This window comes from Notamacropus eugenii, chromosome 2 (genome assembly GCF_028372415.1).
Source record: "Notamacropus eugenii isolate mMacEug1 chromosome 2, mMacEug1.pri_v2, whole genome shotgun sequence".
Classification (NCBI taxonomy): Eukaryota; Metazoa; Chordata; class Mammalia; order Diprotodontia; family Macropodidae; genus Notamacropus; species Notamacropus eugenii.
Genome location: NC_092873.1, coordinates 409,198,757 through 409,221,149, shown reverse-complemented (window position 1 = coordinate 409,221,149; position 22,393 = coordinate 409,198,757). Strand labels below are relative to the sequence as shown.

Sequence of the window (22,393 nt, the reverse complement as noted above, 5' to 3'; positions counted from 1 at the left end):
CATTCCTCATTAAAACCCAAATATATTGTTACATTATTTAGAAAGGCTGCACTGCTTTTTAAAAAGAATTATATATGTTCTAATAAAGTAAACAGGCATGCCCAAGATGGGAAAGGACTACGTTTCCAGTCTGCCTTGGCACAGAGCACAAGAAGAACAAGAACTCCATTTCCCATGAAGATATGTGCACATGACATAGTGGCTAACCAAGCCAAGGAGACTTCTGGAAAGAAAGAGGATTAATGGAGGTCTCTGCAGTATTCGTGATCTTCCCAGAAAAATAGCAGAAGGTTTCTGTTTTTGCTTTTCTGTTAGACTGCTTGGAAAGTTCTGACTGGAACAAAACAAGGAGATGAGACATCCTGGCTATGGAAATACTGTTGAATAGTGACCACATGACCAAGAGTGATGAGTAGTGCCTGAGGCAAGGCAAGCTGGGGAATGCATGGAGACGGTACAACTGGGAAGCAGGAACTTAATTAGCTAGACCACAGATTTGGCTAATCCCAGAACAAATCTAGAAGTACATTCAGGCTATTGAGACTACAGATGTCTTCTATATTGAAGTCATGAGTCTTTTCAGTTCATTTCCCAAACTGTCCTGTGGGCCATTGGAATGAGATTGTGCTTATTTATTCAGGAAATGTGTGTCTCTACTATCCTCCTGGCTTTCTCTTTTTTCTTCAGTCTCACACTAATTATTAGTTCCTTCCTGACTTCAGAAATGCCCTAGTATCTTCCATCCTTAAAAGACCTTTACTTGACCTTTTCCTCAAGCTGTCATTCTACATCTCTCCTCTTACTCAGTCATTCTCCTAGAAAAAGCTATCTATACTCATTGGCTTAATTTCTATTTGTCTCACTTATTTCTCAATCTGCTGTAATCTGACTTCCAAGCTCATTGCCCAACAAAAAAAAAATGACCTTTCCAAAGTTGTCAATGATTCCTGTCAAATCTGATGGCCTTTCTCTCACCCACATCCTTCTTGACCTCTCTGATATATTTGACTGTTTACCATTTTCTTATCCTAGATACTGTCCCTTCACTGGGTTTTTGTGACAATACTCCCCTGGTTTGCTTCTGAACTGTCTGATTACTCCTCATTTTCCTTTGCTGGCTTTTATCCATCTCACATCACCTAACTGTGTTCTAGTTCAACAGGCAACTGGGGAACTCTTCATCATTTTTCACTGAAAGTCATCAATCCATTAACTCTTCTGGCTCACCATCATATAATGCAAATCCCTCAGTCACACATGGCTACAAGTAGAATCCTCTCCACCCTAGTTTCCATGTGGTAGACTGGAACTAATAAGGTAATATCTATACATACTATAAGGAATAGGTCAGTCCATTCATGCTGCATACAGATAATTACATTTTTAGATAATAGAATGCATCTTCTTGAGAATAGGGACTGTTTACTTCTTTGTATTTGAATCATCAGCACACAACATTGCATCTCCGGCATGCAGTAGCTGCTTAATAGATAAATTTTGTTGAATGGAATGGACTTGAACAATGATGAAGGTAGCTTTATTGTAAAAACAAAAGCACTAACCCAATACCCTTGAAGATTGGGAGTGGAAGCAATGAGAGAAGCCTGTCCTTCCTCCAAAGTAAGCCTAGGGTATCAGGGAAAGGATACTAAGGAATTGGATATCAGGGGGTTTCCCATATGCAAAGTGACTTAGAACCTGCCCGACTGGAAATCTTCCTTCAATAGATTGGCTGCTAAATGAACAAGTCCTTGTTCATAACACCTGTTAAACAGGATTTCTTTCTCAAGTGAAATTCAATCTGTTTATGCCACCAAAGCACCGAGTAGGGTCTTCTGCCTTAGGTATTAAACAAGATTATTATTATTATATTATCATATATTATTATAACAGGGTTCATTTTCATTGGGGAAATGAATCAGGAAAATAAATATATTTGTACTGATATAAAATCCAGATCCATTGGGAACCTTCTTTGAGGTCAAGCTTCTTGGAGTAATGAAGTCAGGAAGACCTGGGTGCTAATTCTATTTCAGATACTTACTTTCCATGTGACCTTGAGATAATCATTTATCCTCTCTTGGCATCAATTTCCTCATTTGTAAATGTGGGTGTTTAGAGGGAATTAAGTAGCCTCTGAAATTTCTTCCAGCTCTAAATTTATGATACATTATGGTTCTATCCTGGCAAAAGGAGAGAGGTTTTTTAAATTATTTTTTCAATTAACAAGCATTTCTTTTTTCTCCTTTCCCCTTCTCTCTCCTCTATTAAAAAAGAAAAACAAGAAAAACAAAACCTCTGAAACAAATGTTCATAGTCAAGCAAAACAAATCCCCATGATGGTTATGTCCAAAAATCATTGTTTCATTGGGCATGTTGTGTCCAGTACTTCTTTCTGGTGGTGAGTAGCATTCATCATCATTCCTTTGAAATCATGTTTGGTCATTGTGTTGATCATAAAGAATTCTAAAGTCATGATCCAACCATTCTGGCGAACAATTTGGTACAATGCCCAAAGGGTTACAAAAATGTGTATACCCTTCGACCCAGCAATATTGCTTCTAAGCCTGAATCCCAAAGGGACCATAAAAATGGCAAAGGGTCCCACATATACAAAAATATTTATAGCAGCTCTCTTTGTGGTGGCCAAAAACTGGAAATCAAGGAGATTCCCATCAATTGTGGAATGGCTGAACAAGTCATGGTATATGAATGTAATGGAATACTATTGTGCTATAAGAAATGAACAGGAAGACTTCAGAGAGGCCTGGAAAGACTTATATAAACGGATGCTGAGTGAAAGAAGCAGAACCAGGAGAACTTTGTACATAGCAACAACCACAGTGCGTGAGAAATTTTTCTGGTAGACTTAGTCTTCATAGCAATGTAAGCACCCAAAAAATTCCCAATGGATTTTTGATGGCTTCCACATCCAGAGAAAGAATCATGGAACTGGATCACAGAATGAAGCAGACCATTTTTTTGGTGTTATGTTTTGTTTTGTTTTGTTTTATGGTCTCTCCCATTCATTTTAATTCTTCTATCTACCATGAGTATGGTGAAACTGTATTTAATAGGAATGTATGTAGAACCTATATAAGATTGCAAGCCATCTTGGGGAGGGAGTGGGGAGGGAGGGGGGAAAGAGGAGAAGGAAGGGGGAAAAATCTAAGACACATGGAAGTGATTATAGAATACTGAAAACAAATAATATAATTATTTTAAAAAAGAATTCTGAATTCTTTCATAATTGTTCATTTTTACAACGTTGTTATCATTATATAAATTGTTCTCCTATATGAGTTCATAAAAGTCTTCCCAAATTGCTGTGAAACCATCCCTATTGTCTTTTTTTTGTGAAACAATAGTACTCCATTTGTGTACTATGACTTTTTAAGCCATTCCATGATTGATCAGCACCCACTTCGTTTCCACTTCTTTGGTCTCACAAAAAAGCTAACACAAATATTTTTATATATACAGGGCTCTGTAAAATTGAGTCCAAAGGTATGCACAGTTTAGTAATTTGGGGGACCTAGTCCCAAATCATTTTCCAGAATGGCTGAATTAACTCACAGCTCTACTAGGAACCAGTGTACCTATATTTCAAAGAGACGGAAGTTAAAGGGCGGAGGGGAGGGAGAGAGAGAGAGAGGAAGGGAGGGAGGGAGGGAGAGAGAATAGACTACTGAGGGAAGCCTTTCACAAAGGCTTACATGGCTAGTAAGTGCTTGAGACAGAATTCAAACTCAAGCCTTTTCAAGTCCAGTACTCTAGCCTCTATGTACCACCTAGTTGCCTGAATCAGGGGAATTTTATCTATGTTGTTATTATTGAGTTATGTCTGACTGACCCCATTTAGGGTTTTCTTGGCAAAGATACTAGAGTAGTTCTCTATTTCCTTCTCCAGCTTATTTGATAGATAAGGAAACTGAGGCAAATAGGGTTAAGTGACTTGCCCAGGGGCACACAACAAGTAAATGTCTGAGGCTAGATTTGAACTCAGGAAGAGGAGTCTTCCTGACTCTAGGCCCAGTACTCTATTGACTGTGCTACCTAGCTGCCCTAATTTTATTTTTAGCACTCTTCCAATTCCTCTGCTTCCTTCTGGTTTCATTCAGAACCTAATGGTTTTCTGTTGTCTTCACTGATGCCCAGGAACCCTTACTTTAATGCCCTATCCAGATCTGATCTCCATGGTCCTATTTCTCCTTCTTCCTTTCTATTAAAATTTATCTCTTCTGTTTCTCATTCTTATGGGGAGATAGTAGGGTCTTTAGTGATTGTTTAGCTTCACCATCCTCATTTTACAGATGAGGAAACAGCAGTTCAGAGAAGGTAAGACATTTCCCTCAGGTGAGGAGTGACAGAACCAGGACTGATGCTCAACTAACTCCCAATCCACTGGGTCTTCTGTTATGCCATATTGCCTTCTCACTAGCTGGGGTGGAAATGATCTGATCAATTAATCTAAAATAAGGTGCTTACAGTAGAATATAGGTTTTAATGTCTTACTCTTCCAATGCTATATATAGCAAGGGATGCTTGCCTCATGCCAAAGGAATGAACCTACCAAAGGAATGGTAGAATTCAGATATCCTAACAGGTAAATGAGAATGTTATGCTGGAATGAACTTTTTAAATTGTATATTAAGTGCATTTTTTATTCACCAAACACTGTACTAAGCCTAGAGAGTCAAAATTGTATAACTTGGTGCCTGCACCCAGGCCATCATCCTCATCTGTCCCCAAGGCAGAACTTTGGACTCTACCCCTGGGTTACTGGGCAAGTGAGCTTTCACCTTAAGTGAACTTCCACTTTATCTTACCCAAATGATACCTCCATCAGAGCCATCTCTACATCATACATTCCTCCCTTTCCAGATCTCCCTTATATATTGTCTTCCCCTATCAGACTATAAGCTCATTGAGGGCAGAGACTGACTAAATTGCTTGGATTTGTATCCCCAGCACTAAGCATAGTGCTTGGGTATAATAAACACTTAATCAATACTCTATCTATCCAGGGATGTGTGGGAAAATATTTTAAAATTGGCTCACCAGAAAAAAAATACAGGTGACACACTTTCAAATGTATTCTTTATTATTAACATTTTCTCCATCACTTTCTTAAGTCTAGAAATCAGTAAAACAATAAATTAAGCCCTGATTGCTAGTGTTTGATTTCTAAGGTATAAATGCTCATGCTGAAAATTTAACTATGTGCTCTTGGGAGCTGGTTTGAACTGGCTCCAGCAGACTACTCACTTCTCTCTCTCTCTTCTTAGAGTTCATTTGGCTGAACCTCCTTTCTCCCTATTTCAATTAATCTCCCAATGAGCAAAAGGCAGTTGTGATATATTATGTTTGTAGGCCACCACCACTCTCTGGGGCCATGTTACAGACTGGCAAGTTTCCCTATCCTTCAATTATCTTGCAGGGGATAGCTTTCCATTGTCCAATAGAATATGAGTTCCTTGAGACAGAGACTGTTTCACTTTTTTGTACCACCAGAGCAAACACATAGTCTCATGCTTTCTTTATGAAGCAACTGACCAAGCCCTTCCAAAGTAGCCAAAGAGAAAGAAGGCACCACCTTCCACTGGCTGGTCACTATTCCCTCAATCCTCTCTTCACATTTCAACTTCTCCCTTTCAATTCCCCCAACCCCCAACCCCAGGCTTCCATCATTAATTGTTCTATTCTATACAGTATAATGTGTATGCATTACCCCTGGGGTCTATGGGAGAAACATTTTCTATTTTTTCATTCTTTAGATTCCATTTGACTGATTCTTGATGCCTTATAGAGTCATTAGCTTCTACTTGCCCAATTCTAATTTTTAATAGATTGTTTTCTTCAGTTAACTTTTATATCTCCTTTTCCACTGGCTCAACTGTTCCTTTTAAGGAGTTATTTTCCCCAGTTAGATTTTGTACTTCCTTTTCTATTTGTCCAATTTTCCTTTTTAAGGAGCTGTTCTCTTCAGTGAATTCTTTTTTCATATTGTTAAAATCCTTGGCCAGTTTTTCTTCTACTTCTCTAATTTGGCTTTTAGAATCCTTTTGGAGTTCTTCCAAGAATGTTCTTTGGGCTTCAGACCAGTTCATATTCCCTTCTGAAGTTTCAGATGGGGGTACAGTCTCAATGCTGACCTCTTTGGTATTCGTGTTTTGGTCCTTGTCCCCATAAAAAGATCCTATGGTCTTTTCTTTTCTGGTTTGCTTCTTGCTCATGATGATCAACTTTTTCCTGGCTTTTACAGTGGATCTCTGCTTCTGGGTCACAGGGGGCTCTGTCCCACTGTTCTTGTGCTTAGAACTTGAGATTTTGTGTATTGTGGCCTCTGGTTCTTTCCGCTGAGCTGGCTGGTATGCCAAAGCAGAGGCCAGGTGAAGGCTTTCTGAGTTTCCCCAGAGTTATCCTGGAGCTAGCTGAGTTAAGTGTGGGGGAGGGGTGGTCTGGTCACAGAAGGTCTCCTCTGCTGAGCTAGAGCATAGACAAGCTCAGCGGTTGGTGAACCCCATCTGTGCTAGTGTCTTCCCAATTCCCCTGGCTGTGCTAAGGCACACCTGGGGTCCTGGTGTTGGTGATTATGGGCTCCACCCCCCCTGGGGCTCAGAATCTCTTGGGGAAGAGTTCACTGAGCTGGTACTGTCTGGGACAGCTCCTGTCCTGCACTGGTCCCCTTCAGCCACAGCAAGAGGGACCCCTCTTTGTGATTTTCTTAGCCTCACAGGCTAAGAGACTGCTTACCCCTTCAGTTGATCCTACTGTTCCAGAATGTCTCCCAGGGAAATATTCTCTGGGTTTTTCAAATTCAGCAAGGGGAGGTGGATAGCATTTACTGATAACTCCATCATCTTGGCTCCCAGAAGTTCAAGTAGGTGATTTACGGACATTTAATTTGGGTGCTGATTGTCTCAGGGGCAGCTGCTGCAGTTACCTGGTGTTCTGGGGTTCTCTCTTGCTCACTTTCACTAGACTCCTATGCTGAGCTGATGTGTTTGAGAATTTGCACTGCTGCTGCTTCAGACCATCCAGGGCTTCCTGCTTGGCTTTGTTATGGTGGGGTCTGTGGTGCTGGTACAGCCTGTGTGCTGTACACTCTTCCAGCCCCATGCAACAGATCCTTCCCATTGACCTTCTAGGCTATTCTGGGTTGGAAATCTGCCACACTCTGACTTCTACTGTACTTTGTCACTCTAAAATTTGTTCAGATTCTCTTTTTAAAGGTATCTGAAGGAGTTTGTTGTAGAGCTTAGGTGGGTACTAGCTCTCACTCCGCCATCTTGGCTCTGCCCCACTTCCTATGGGAGAAACAAATGGTATATTCACATGAGGAAACTGTTATGTCAAAGAAATAAATATTATAAATAAATAGCCTAGAAGGCAGTATACTCCAGTGAAAAGAGCCCTGGATTTGGGATTGGTGGACTTGGGCTCCTTCAAGCCCTACTACTTACTACCTAAGTAAACTTGGGCAAGTTTCCTTGACTTCTCTAAGATTCAGTTTCTTAATGCATAATAATAATAGTAGATAGAACTTATATAGCACTTTAAGGTCTACAAAGTATTTTATAAATATTATTTTATTCTCACAACAACCTGGAAGGTAAGTGCTATTATTATCTCCATTTTGCAGATGAAAAAACTGAGGTAGACTTGTTTTAGTTAAGCAACTTGTCCAAGGCCCCACAGCTAATAAATACCTGAGACTGGATTTGACCTCAGCTTTTTTTGACTCCAGGCTCAAATCTTTATTCACTGCCCATAGCCAACTGTGTGTGTGTGTGTGTGTGTGTGTGTGTGTGTGTGTGTGTGTGTGTGTAAGAGGGGGGAGAAAGAGGGAGGGGGCAGAGAAAGAAAGAGGGAAGGAGGGAGAGTAGGTGAATAGGGGGAGGGCAGGGTTGGAATAGATAACCTCTAAACTCCCTCTAAATCAATGATTCTAATTCAGCAAACGTACTAAACAACTACTATATTACAGATGAGAGATATTCTCTTGTGGTAGAGGTTTGGTAAGTGTCAGGAAAACTAACATCCCAGAAAATTCTGGGCAAATCACTTAATCTCTCACTGTCCCAGGGCACTATAAGAACACTCAAAGAAGCATTAGTAGAAAGAGTTTAGTCAACAGGAGTTATTTATATCAATAAAATCACAGAATTGGAACAAAAAGAAATGGAATAAAATATTTAGGCATTTTGTTTTATGTGGGATATATGTGGATAAGAGGGTAATTTTTGCCCTTAGGAGCATGCATTTGGGTTTTTTGTTTCAAATTTTTTATTAATTAATTTATTTTTAGTTTTCCACATTCACTTCCACAAGATTTTGAGTTCCAAATTTTCTCCCCATCTCTCCCCTCCACCCACCCCAAGACATTACGCATTCCAATTACCCCTTCCACCAATCTGCCCTCCTGTCTATCATAACCCTGTCTTCTCTCATCCTCTTCCCCTCTATATTCTTGTAGGGCAAGATAGATTTTTATACCCCATTGCCTGTATATCTTATTTCCCAGCTGCATGTAAAAACAATTTTTTAAAACTATGAGTTCCACATTTTGTCCCCTCCTCTCTTCCCACCCACCCTCATTGAGAAGGCAAGCAATTTGATATAGGTTATACATGTAGTCATACAAAACACTTCCATAACAGTCATGTTGTGAAAGACTAACTAAATTTCCTTCTATCCTATCCCACTACCTCTTTCTTCTGTTCTCTCCTTTGGCCCTGTCTCTCCTCAAAAGAATTTGCTTCTGATTACTTCCTCCTCCTATTTGCCCTCCCTTCTATCATCTCCTCCCCTTATCTCCTCTTCCCCCCCCCCCCACTTTCCTGTAGGGTAAGATAGATTTTCCTACCCAATTGAGTGTGTGTGTTATTCTCTCCTTAAGCCAAATCCAATGACAGTAAAGTTCACTCATTCTCTCTCACCTCCTCCCTCTTCACATCCACTGTAAAAATTTCTTCTTGCCTGTCTTACATAAGATAATTTAACCTATTCTACCTCTCCCTGTCTCTTTCTCCCAGTACATTCCTCTCTCTCTCACCCCTTAATTTTATTTTTTAAATATTATCCCTTCATATTCCAATCACCCTGTGCCCTCAGTCTATATATATACATATTCACATATATATTCCTTCCAACTACCCTAATACTGAGAAAGGTCTCATCAGTTACAAATATCACCTTTCCACATAGGAATGTAAACTATTCAGCTTTAATAAGTTCCTTATGATTTCTCTTTCCTGTTTAACTTTTCATGCGTCTCTTGACTCTTTTATTTAAAAGTCAAATTTTCTATTCAGCTCTGGTTTTTCTCATCAAAAATGCTTGAAAATCCTTTATTTCATTGGATGTCTATTTTTTTCTCTGAAGTATTATACTCAGTTTTGCTGGGTAGGTGATTTTTGGTTTTAAGCCTAGCTCCTTTGACCTCTGGAATATAATATTCCAAGTTCTCTGATCCCTTAGTGTAGAAGCTGCTAAATCTTGTGTTATGCTGATTGTGTTTCCACCATACTTGAATTGCTTCTTTCTGGCTGATTGCAATATTTTTTCCTTGACCTGGGAACTCTGAAATTTGGTTACAATATTCCTAGAAGTTTTCCTTTTGGGATCTCTTTCAGGAGGTGATTGGTGGATTTTTTCAATATCCCCTCTGGTTCTAGAATATCAGGGCAGTTTTCCTTGATAATTCCTTGAAAGATAATATCTAGACTCTTTTTTTGATCATAGCTTTCAGGTAGTCCAATAATTTAAAAATTATCTCTCCTGGATCTATTTATCAGGTGAACTGTTTTTCCAATGAGATATTTCACATTGTCTTCTATTTTTTCATTCTTTTGGTTTTATTTTATAATTTTTTTGATTTCTCATAAAATCATTAGCTTCCATTCTAATTTTTAAGAAATTATTTTCTTCAGCGAGCTTTTGGACCTCCTTTTCCATTTGGCCAATTATGCTTTTTTAGGCATTCTTCTCCTCATTGGCTTTTTGGATCTCTTTGCCATTCAGGTTAGTCTATTTTTTTTAAGGTGTTATTTTCTTGTTTTTTTGGGGGGGGTCTCTTTAGCAAACTGTTGACTCATTTTTCATTATTTTCTTGCATCACTCTTCTTTCTCATCCCAATTTTTCCTCCATTTCTCTTACTTGATTTTCAAAATCCTTTTCGAGCTCTTCCATGGCCTGTGACCAATTCATATTTTTCTTGGAGGCTTTAGATGTAGGAGTTTTGACTCTGTTGTCTTCTTCTGGCTGTGTGTTTTGATCTTCCTTGTCACCAAAGCAAAATTCTATAGTCTGATTTTTTTCTATTGTTTGTTCATTTTCTCAACCAATTATTGACTTTTTAGCTTTTTGTTAAAGTAGGTCTCTATTTCCAGTGTGGAAAGTGTACTGCCCCAGCCTTCAGGGGTTTTGTGCAGCTATTTTCAGAGATATTTCTAGGGACCTGTAAATTTTTAGTTCTCTCAAGGTTTTATGATCAAAGGAGAGATTTTTACTCTTCTCCTGGTCTCTGCTCTGGTCTATGAGTGACCAAAAGTACTTTTTTCTGCCTTGGAACTGTGAGGAGGATTCCCTCTCTATTGCCGCCACAAGCTCCTCCACACCAGTGCTCCTCCTCACCCTGGTACTGCCACCCAGGATTGCAACCCAGATTGAAGCATAGGCAAAGCAAGAGAATCCTTCCTCAATGCCAGCAAAGGGATCCCTGCAAGCCCTCTCTGATCAGCTGCTCAATGCCCCCACCAATTGTAGGCTGAGAGCTCTGGAAAGAAGTCACTGCCTCTACTGATGACAATGCCCTGGGGCTGGGGCCAGACACTGCTCCTCTCTCACCCATGTCCCACAGACCTTTCCTACTGACCTTATAAGTTGTTTTTGGTGTTTGTGGGTTGAGAAGTCTTCAAATCACCCCAGCTGTGAGTGACTCAGTCCCTTGAGGCAACTTTCCTCAACAAAGAAATACCCTTAGAGAACAAAGTAAAAAAGGAAACTTTTCAAAAAACATTTAAACTTAAATACACACTAAGAAAAGAAAAAGAAACATATTATAAACTTAAATATTAAAACTTAAATAGAAAAGAAAAAAGCATTGCCATATGCACAGCAGAACATGAGAGGATTCAAAATATACAGCAATACATTTCCATTTCAAGAAAGCCTATTTAATAAATACTATGCTTGGTTTTCAGAGCTGTCCATCTTAAAAAAGTAAGCTTTTCATTTTGTTGACGTTCTTCCAGGTTGACTCAGGAAGCTCTGACTTGTGGCATATGTATTATGTATAAACGTAGCACCCACTGACCTGTGGTTTCTCATATCTACAGGCCAGCTTTTTGGACCAGCTGCAGATCTCTGTGACTAAAGAGAAGTTTCAAGAGTACTTAATGTATTTGTAGTATTTCACAGACTCCTTACTCAACAATGCTATCTGGGTATGGAGATGATTCAGTCTTCAGTTCCCAGAGGTCTAGTCACTCTGGTCTTGGATGAAATATTGATACCTTCAGGCAGAGGCCTTGCCCATGAATTTGCTGGTGGTAGCATTCTTCTAGTTAGCAGTTGGAGGTTTTTAAAGAAAGAAGGCTGCTCCTAGGAAGAGGAGTGACAGATTCCTTGTGATCAGGAACCAGCTTCATTTGTTAACTGGATGGCTGTTCGGCTGAAAAGGTGCCGTTTTTTGCTTTCATTTTCTAAAATTAGCAGACTAGGTCCAAGGATAGTAATTTAAAGCAGCAACCCACTAGTCCACAGGCCCTGGTGAAATTAGGATAATAACAATAATAAGCTGGCATTTACAGAGTCCATTAAAGGTCGCAACTCACTTAATATCCATTATTTCATTTGGACCCCTCAACAACCTGTGAAATAAGTGCATCAGGTGCTGTTATCCCCATTTTACAGATGAGAAAACTGAGACTCAGAAGAGAAGTAACTTACTCACAGCAGCCTTGGCACCCTCACAGGAGTTGAGTTTGAATTCGAGCTGTGCTATTTCAGCAGCGAGATGACTCGGGGAAGACAGTGGTGGACATGATATCACAAAGACCTGTCCTTGTCTCCTGTATCACTCTGTTGCAACAACCAGAGCAAGGTCTTCGTGTGTTGGGTGGTCCCTCTAGCAGAGGACACAGATGAGAATCACACAGAATGGAAAAAGCTGAAGGAGCTTTGACCTGAACCATTGAGGGAATCAGTCACAGTGGTATAAAAAATTCACATAGTATCAGAGACAATAAGTATAACAAGTAGAATTTGAACCCAGGGCTTCTTGACTCTTAGCTCACTGCCCTATAGTGATATGACTATTGTTAGTGCTGCTAATAAGCATATCGGGGTTTTTTTTTTTACTGCTTTTCATTAAAATATTACACAGAACTTGAGGGGTATAATACTAATAACTAGAATTTATATAGCTCTTTAAGGTTTGCAAGGTACTTTATGTATATATATATTAATCCTCACAACAGCACTTTGAGGCAGCTATTATTATTCTTATTTAACGATGAGGAAATTGAGGCTGAGAGAGTTGCTCAGAGTCACATAGGTAATAAAAAAAGTAACTGGATCAGGATTTGAACTCAGGTCTTCCTAACTCCCACTCCAAGGCTCTATCCACTATGCTACCTAGCTACTTTGGATATGTGTGTAACTCCAGGTATATCCATATCTTGGAAAAACTCTAAAGAAATAATGATGTGGTCATTTTACTCAAGTTTCATAGCAACCATTTTTTCTGAACATAAACCTGTGTTTTCTAACCACATGAATCTGCATCACAGCTTGGACTTGAACCTAGGTGTCCCCTACTCCAAGGCCAGACCTCTATCCATTTGGCCATAGGTTCAGGTGTTTCTATTCAAAAGAGCACTGAATATTGGAACCAGAAGACTTGAGTTTGAATTCAAGCTCTGCTATTTCAGCAGCTAGATGACTCAGTGAAGGAAGTGGTGGACATGAAATCACAAAGACCTGCCCTTGTCTCCTGTATCACTCTGGGCAAGTCACTTAGGCTGTAAAATCATCTGTAAAATAAGGACATCTGTAAAATAAGGACAATAATAGCACCGGGTTGTTGTGGGGATCTATGAAATAGTATATGTAAAGTCTTTTGCAAAACTGAAAGTGCTATAAATGCGAACTATTATCATCATTATTATTGCCTGCTACCCATGTTACCTTGGCAAAGTCACTTAACCTCTTAGGTCCTAAATGTCCCTTCTAGTTCTAATTCAGTTGTTACTGTTCAGTCTTTCAGTCATGCCTGATTCTTCATGACTCCATTTGGGGTTTCCTTGGCAAAGATACTGGAATGGGTTTGCCACTTCCTTCTCCAGCTTATTTTACAGATGGGAAAACTGAGGCAAATAGGTTTCAGTGACTTGCTCAGGGTCATGCAACTAATAAATGAGCCTGGATTTGAACTTAGGTCTTCCTGACTCAAGTCTCAATGCTCAATCTATTGCACCACCAGGATGTCCCCAATTCTAAATTTATGATTGTACAAAGTTTATGATGGTCTTGGTTAAAAGACAAACAACCACCCAAGTCTTTGATACTGTATGGATTTCTTATATCGTTAGTGTGGCTGCTTCCTTCAAGCTTTTGTATTCTATGTGATTCTTGTCTGAGTCCTTTGATAGAAGGACCACTCAATACACCGAGGCCTTGCTTTGGTTGTTTTTCTATCTCTCGGGTGCCAAAGTAGCTCCAGGATTTTCTGTTAAATGCCTCTCTTTCTTGAAATAGGACTAATCCACCTCCTTCTTCATCCTTGTTGTACTTTTCATTTTGATAATACACTGCATACAACCTGCTTGTACCCAACATGTGTTTCTCTGTTTTCCTTTGAGTTACCTGTAATCTCTTCTGAGATTGTGGTAATATACCCAACAAACATACAGCACCACTAGGAGAAATATTGCTATCAGGCAGACAATTAACTCCTTGATAGCAATGGTCAAGTTCTTCACTTGGAGTTAAGGAAATATGAATTTAAGTCTTGCCTGGGATTCTCACCAGATGTGTGACCCTGGGAAGTCATTTTACTCCTGTTTGCCTCAGTTTCCTCATCTATATGTCTCCCAGGATGAGGGTAGAATATAGAGTGCTTTGCAAATCTTAAAGTGCTAAATAAAGGCTAATTATTATTATTTAAAATGGACTTTGCAGCAATGAGCAGCTCAGAATGGATGGAAATGGTACTCAGTTTTCCAGCTTCCATTCAGCGCAACTTCCCCCTACTATTCAACTTGGGAAGGCAGCTTGGTGGTGCAGTGTATATAGAGTGCTAGGCCTGGTGTGTGACCAGGTGTGGATAAGTCACTTTACCATATTTGCCACCATTTCCTCATCTATAAAATGAGTTGGAGAAGGAAATGGCAAACCACTCCAGTGTCTCTGCCAAGAAGACCCCATATAGGGTCACAAAAAATCAGACACAACTAAAACAATTGAACAATAATGACGCTCAACTGTGGACCTAAATCACTGTCCATCCATAGTACCTATCCCAAATATGCATATGAATGAACTATCTCAGTGGGCTACTCATCCAACTTCATGACATAATCTGTATGATATGAGTTCATCAGCCACTTTGCTTTTGTATTATGTATTGTTAAATCTGGGTAGTTTTTTCATGATATTCTAAAATCCAAAGCAATAATAACTAACATTTAAATAGCATTTTAAGATTTGCAAAGCATATTACAATATATCCTCACCACATCCCAGATAGGTAAATGCTATTATTATCCCCATTTTTCTGATGAGAAAACTGAGGCCAAGGGACTTGTCTAGGATCATAAACCTAGTGAATGTGAGGTAGGATTCAAATTCAGGTCTTCTGACTCAAGTCTAGTACTCAATCCAATATACCACTTAGTAGCCTCTATATAAGAATAATGCCCTGGGAAAATATAGAGAATCCATATATTGGGACTCTCCCCAGAATATCCTCCATGCCCCTGTTTAATATCCCAGGTCAACAAATGATCCCTTTTCACTGTCTCATTTGATGTTACTATTCAGTGGGTCATTGAAAAAGTTTATTTCCAGAGATATAATCTGTCACAGTTACATCCCATGAAACAGATGTAGACAGGAGTTCTGTTTTATCTCTAGAGGGGAGGGGTGCATATAAGTAAGGGGGCAAAAATGTGAGGAAGCCTGGAGCTTTTAGGGAAATTGTGAAATCAGAAAAATTGAAAAAAAAATTAATGCTTATATAGGTGAGAGGAAGTAAGAGAGTGACAATATAGGGTCAACAGCTGGAACAGCTGCTGAGACTTTGGGAGTTTGAGGATACCAAGGGGAAGGGAGAGCTGAGATCAGGGAAATTCCTGAGAGAGGGCATCAAGCTATGGAGAAGAGCTCTGGATTGTCCACAATCGTTAGGGTAACAGCAGCAGAGGTTGAGAGCTGGAAAGGATATCTGCGGCATCTAATCAAACCACTTCATCTTATAGGCAAGCCCAGAAAGGGTTACCCACCCAAGATCACACAGGCAATAGTAAGCAGCAGAGCCTGAATTTGAATTCAGTGCCTCTGACTCCAGAGCCAGCGCTTTATATAACCACCTGAGCTACTTAAAAATCAAACCAAACCACAACAGTGTCAAGACATGCCCTTGACAGCTCTGATCATGGTTTAATGTGGCAGCAAGATCCAACCCCTGGGTGTGTTGTTGATGAGCATGGAGCTATGATGGAAAGAATGTAGTGGGATTTGGGTGTGTTTGTGGCATACCATGAGAATTCTAAGGGAGTGAATTACATGGAAGGAAATGGGCCAGAGAGACTGAAGTGGGGCTTGAGAGCTATCAGAGACTTCAAAGACAATCAAGCCCAATCCCTTCCTTTTATACATAAGAAACCTGAGGTCCAGAGAAGGCACCTAGAGTCACCTAGCTAATCAGTGTCTGAGGTGGAATTAGAACCCAGGTCTTCCTCACTTCAGATCTAGAGATAAGTATCCTATCCATTATACCACACCACCTTCTCAGTTGCCCATAATGTAGGGTAATAGAAAAATAGTGGCAAATGAATATGAGGGAGGAAAAGTATATAAATATGGACTCCCAGAGTGGATTCACATTTAGAGTAAGAAGAGGAAGGACATCCCAGTGTGAATTCTGGGATCAAATTCCGTGTACAAAGGAAGCATTAGCAAGTGCAGGTCATTGGAGATAACTCCATGTTGGGTAATCAGGAGGTGTACCCTAGGGCAAAGCAGGAGCAGGAAATCACTGTTTGTGTGCTTCTTTGGAGAGGTTGCAGGCAGTGGGTCTCCCTGAAACAATAACAGCATCATGAGTGCTGCAGTGATCAAACCCTAGCACATACAAATATGAGTGGCACAGTTCTGAGCCTCCAGTACTATTTGCATGGGACAAAAGTATTCATTTCAGTCATGTCTGACTCTCCATGACCTCATTTGGGGTTTTCTTGGCAAAGATACTGGAGTGGTTTGCCATTTCCTTCTCCAGTTTATTTTACAGATGAGGAAATTGAGGCAAAGAGGGTTAAGTGACTTACCCAGGGTCACACACTTAGTAAGTGAAGTCATGAAGATGGGTCTTCCTGATTGCAGGCCTAGTGCTCTATCCACTGTGCCACCTAGCTGAAGGAAATTAGGGATTCTAAATACTGTGAGGGTGGGGTAGGGGCTGGGTTGAGGAGAGAATGCATTTCAGATCTGGAAGGGCTGGGGGGAAGACCAGCAGGTAAAAAAAAACCTGGAGACAGAGTATTGTACTCAGGGAATAGTTAGACTGAAAAGGTGATGGCAGGATTGTAGTTGGTGTTTGTCCTTTGTTCTCAAAGAGGACCAGGAAGATGATGCCATGACTTGCAGTTGGATTTGGCTTTAAGTGAGGGAGGGCTGGGTAAGGTTCCCAGCCTCACTTTCCCCTCCAAAGTCATCTTGGTCCAGTGGCAAGATATAGACCAGGATGACTGGAGAGGGATAAGTGTAGGGAGGGACTGGACCTGTGATTTCACTGATACAGAGAACTCTCAGATGAGGAAACTGCCCCAAATAATATGGAACAAGACTGCAAGGGCAGGTGGAGGCCACACCAGATTATAGTGCATCCTTACCTCTTGGCCCTGGCTAAGGCTTCAAACTCTCCATCCAAACAGGAGATAGGCAAAAGTGAGGTCCTGTCCTCGTAGCACTGAAGGCCATTCTTGAGGGAAAGGCACATTCTTTTGCCTGATACTGATCTAAGAAGAACCCTGGGGGAATAAATAAAAAACAGAATGAATAAGATGAACACAATAAATAAATGAATGAAAGAAAGAAAAAAGAAAGCAACATTCAAGGCGAATATCTTCCCTACTCCTCCAGTAGTTCCCAAACTAAATATCTGAGAATGGCTGCAAAAGGTCTATGGTGCTGTTAATTCATCTTCTTCTTTGGCGTACCTACTAGTTACATTTTGATATATAGGTTCAAAATCACCATCTCCTTCCAAAGATCATAGTGTCGTGAACTGGAAAGTATCTTCAGTATCATCTAGTGCACTCCTGTCATTTTACAGATGAAGGAACTGAGAGGCAGAGGAGTTAAGACTTTGAATGACTCCGGTAACTTCTTTGGGCTCCGGTGAGGTCATCTGTAGGATGAAGAGAATAGATTAAGTGATTGCTTAGATTTCTTCCAACTCTAATACACTATGATTTTATGAAGTCATATAAAGGTGGCGTGAGAGTTGGACTCAGGAAACCTGGGGTTCAAATTCCATTTCTGATACTAAACGAGAGACCATGGTAAAATCACTTAACTTCTCTGTGCCTCAGTCTTTTCATCTTTGAACCAGAAACAAGAATACCACTAGAAGCTACCTCATAAAGTTGTTGTGAGGCTCACGTGAGAGAATGTGAGTAAAGTATTTAGTAAATCTTAAAGGGTTATATAAATGTTACTATTAATAAGAAGAGCAGCAGTTAGCTGACACAGTGGATAGAGCGCTGGATCTAGAGTCAGAAAGACTCATCTTCCTGAGTTCAAATCTGACCTCTGACTAGTTGTGTGATCCAGGGCAAGTCACTTAATCCTGTTTCCCTCAGTTTCTTCATCTGTAAAATGAGCTGGGGAACGAAATGGCAAACCACTCCAGTATCTTAGCCAAGAAAACCCCAAATGGGGTCACAAAGAATTGGACTCTACTGAAATGACTTAACAATGACAATTAAGCTGAACGATTAAATGCTGATAGGAATCACAATCAATCAACAAGTATTTATTAAGGGTCTACTATACCTGGTTTTGCACTAGGCCCTAGATTCAGAAGACCTCGGTTTGCATCCTACTTCTGTCACTTACTGGTCATGTGGCTTAGGAAAAGTCATTTAATCTCCCTAGGCCTCAGTTTCCTTATCCGTAAAATGAAAAGTATTGGACTAGATGACCTTTAAGGTCCCTTATAGCTTTAAATTTATGATCCTATGAATTCACATCCTCACTCTTTTATCAACTTTGGCTGGATTCTAAAAAAAAAAAAAAAAAAAAACGGCAAAATCCATCCCTTTTGTTGACTGACACTCCCTATGAATTAAACTACTCAAGAATGTACAGGTTCACCTGTATTTTATAATTTTATTCACAGTATTTCACTGCATGATATATCAATATTGCTCTTTCTATTATCTTTGGACTTTAAAAATGCAAGTATTTATTATTTCTCAAGATGACCTTCAGCAGGTATTATTATCTCTATTGCAGGTTTGGGTAAATTGAAGGTCCCACTCCCTAAGAAGCTAGAGTCCTGTGATACTATACATGGTAGGACTCACAGAAGAAATTACCACCAGTATCCACTAGATGTCCCTGAAATATCTCTGTTGGTAAATCAGGAGCCAAATTTTATCAGCCTCAGTCTTGTGTTTTTAAGAAATATTTTAAGATAATTCTTTCTAAAAATTAAATAATAAAGTCAGTAGTATGATCACTTACCTGAATCCTCCTAATCTGTCTTCTTTCTAACTTATTTCAAAGTTTCACCGAATCTGTGAGCCAGCATTTATATTCTATACAGCATATTCCAAAAATCTTTGTTCAGTTTTAAGCTATCCTTAATATGGACACTGCCTCCAGTAATGCAGATTGCAGTCATCTGTACTTTCTCATCCTGTGCAATTCTTATGGATTTCATCCTCCGGAGAACATCAACCTGATCCTTTGGAGATGTTCCTCTAAGTCTTACTTAAGTCTTACTATGTTCCATGGATGCCAGTAAAGAACTCAGGCTGTCTAATATTTTTCTCTCTTCCTTCATGACCAGCTCAGGCCTTTTTTTGATCATACATTTTTCCTAGGAGATTTCCCTTATGTTTTAAAGTCTATATATTCCAGAGCAGGCACTGACCTGCGTTGGTAAAGGGAGTTTCCTTGCTGGGAGTTCCCAGTATCAAATGAAATCATGGGTTCAGAACAAAAAAAAACAGCATGCTTGGGCTACTTCTTGCATATGAGTCATTTTCACAAATATGCTGCTACTGAGTGATTGCTGCTGACTATATCTCTCCATTAGCCTATGGATCACTTCCATTTTTCATCTTCATAGGTAAGGATATTTCAGGATTTGTAAACATACCATACAAAATATTGTTATCTAGAAATCAGTAACAGGGGACCCGTATTCTCAGACTATGTTAAACTGAGTTCCTCACCATATACAATATGTTTATTTTATACATCTTGAGAAAGCAATTTAATAATTAATGATAACTAAGCCCCTGCAAGGTACTGCTTACAATGCTAAGGATATAAAAGAGATGAAAAATTTTCCTTAAGGAATACGTAAAAAACCATAAACCTACAAAATAATAGAAAAAGTGTCAGAATAATAAAGTAGATGCCCATCAATTGGGTAATAGCTACATGAGTAGAATGGCATATTACTATGCCATAAGAAATGATGACTACAAAGAAAATGGAGAAGCATGAGAAGATTTATATGAGCTGATGCAAAATGAAGTAAGAAGAACCAGGAAGATAATATATACGGAGACAACAACAGTGTAAATGAAAGAACAACAAGCCAAAACCAAACGTTGTGTAATTATCTAAGATGCTTGGCCCTCTTTTGTTAGCACACGTAGTGAACCTTGTATATACTATGAAACTGAACCTCTTTCCTTTCCTCTTTCCTTTTTATTCCTTGTAACGAGGTAAAGCTATCTTGGTAGGGGAAGGGAGATATATTAGGAAATGAAGATAGCGTTTAATTATTTCCAACGTATCCTGCATATGGATTGTCTGTACATAGTTGTTTGCATGTTGTCTCTTATTAGAATGTGAGCTTCTTGAAAGCAGGGAGTGTCTTTTGCCTTTCTTTGTATTCCATGGCCTAGCATAGTACCTGGCACATAGTAGGCACTTAATAAGTTTATTGACTGGATTTTTAAAAAGATATCAGTAATTGTTTTATTTATTTAATTAAATTTTTTTTACATGTTAAGTTCCAAACTGTCGTCCTCCCTTTGCTCCCCATCCCACACCATTTGACACAAATATATGTGTGTGTATGTATGTATGTAAAACCATACTATGCATACTTCTATTTATCACTTCTTTCTCTGGAAGTAGATAGCATCTTCCTTCAGATATCAGTCAATTTTAATGCTAAATTAAGTTGCCTTCAAAGCTGCTGTCTTTCACCTCCTCTCAGAGGTAGTATATTTATATTCTCTGAGGGTAGATTTGAACTTGAGAAAAAAGCCAAAAATTATTCAGCACCAAGGCTAGAGAACAAGGTAGATCTAAGCTGAGTCATATCAGTTGAGGTCGAAATAAAAGAGGTATCTTTTTCAAGTTGTAATGCAAATTTTCATGAGACCCAAAACTGTTCTGGTTATTACAAAAGCAGGCGTCTAAGTTGGTAGTATTGCTACAATATAGGGACAACTCTGATGATGGCAACATGAAAGACAAAACTAGTTTGGAGATACAAATTCTGTCTTTGTTGTGTGTTAATTAGTGTACTGGTTAGTTCAACAGTCAATCTCGTTAGTTTATTATAATCTGGCCTTATTGTTATTACTAATATTGTCTGATTTTTCTTGCTTCTGTATTCACAATTCTTATAACACAATGCCTGACAGACACATAGTAAAACTCAATAAATGCTTGTTGACTTGATTTACCTTGTATGCAATTCATATGTCCCAGATGAACTCTTCCACGAAGTAGACATTGCTTCTAGCAATCTGGAACTGAGGTCTATAAAGATCAAGCAGAAGATAAGGGAATGATTTTTCTAAAATACAGAGTCTGGTAAAGTATCAAGTTTGGACCAGAGTTCTGGCTTTGGCACTTACTGGTTGCAACTTTGGGCAAATTATTTCACACAAATGAACCTCATTTCCCTCAACTGTAAAATGGAGATTATTCTTTGCACTCCCTATCTCTTTTGATTGTTGTAAAAAAAGCACTGTATAAACCTTGAACTGATACACAAATTTAAGTTACTATTATTGTATCATAGGCAGTTAAGGCTGGAAAGGAGATTATCCAATCTAGTCTCCTTGTTTACACAGATGGAGAAGTTGACACTTAAAGAAATGACGTTATCTGTCCAAAGTTGCAAAGCTAGTTAACAGAGGAGCTGGGAGGTGAAGCCATCTTTCCGGAATTCTCAGTTCACGTTCTTTCCACTGAATCACACTGATGTGCTGACATTGGCAGCCAGATTTAAAAATCTAACAGTCCAATTTAGGGATGGGAGGAGAAAACATGGTACAATCAATCATTTAGTCAGTCAACAAGCTTCTATGAAGTGTTTGCTCTGTGCCAGATACTAGGATTAGTCCTGGGAATACAAAAGATGGCAAAAAACAAAACAAACAAACAAAACAAAAACCCACGACGGTCCCTGCCTTCAAGAATCTTTTATTCTAAGGGGGGAAGCAACATAAAAGTAACTAGGTACCACAAGATACAGAGTAGCTGGGAGTCATCTCCGAAAGAAGGAGTGGACCAAGAGGGCAGGAAATAGTTGACTTGCCCAGGGTGGCACAGTAAGTGACCGAGGCTGGATATGAGTTCCTGAAGATCACCCTTCCTGACTGCAGGCCTGGCACGCTATCCACCGTGCCACCTAGCCGCACATCATCTCGTATTAAACGCCTACGATGTGCTAGGCTCTTTGCTAAGCGCCTGCTTGCCCCGGGATTCGGTCCAACTAGGGGCCTTGCAATGGCACCGGCTGAGGAGCCCCAGACACCAGCTGCGCAGGCTGGCGCTGCCCCTACACCCGAGTTTCTGAGGCTCCCGCAGTAACCCACAGCGTGGAGCAAGCTGGCATCCTCCAGACCCCTGGCCTGGCTTCGGCCCGCCTCCAGCTGCAATTGGCCACCAACAGGGATGACC

General features: G+C 39.7%; 1 long non-coding RNA gene across 1 annotated transcript; it reads right to left on the bottom strand.

Moving 5' to 3' along the window:
* Nucleotides 1-5,086: 5,086 nt before the first annotated feature.
* Nucleotides 5,087-22,331, bottom strand: LOC140529196 (uncharacterized). Its single transcript, XR_011975450.1, has 5 exons — nucleotides 21,169-22,331; nucleotides 17,446-17,636; nucleotides 17,119-17,256; nucleotides 10,881-12,134; nucleotides 5,087-7,310 (listed from the first exon to the last, which is right to left on the bottom strand). It is a non-coding gene; the product is annotated as an uncharacterized lncRNA (long non-coding RNA).
* Nucleotides 22,332-22,393: the final 62 nt, after the last annotated feature.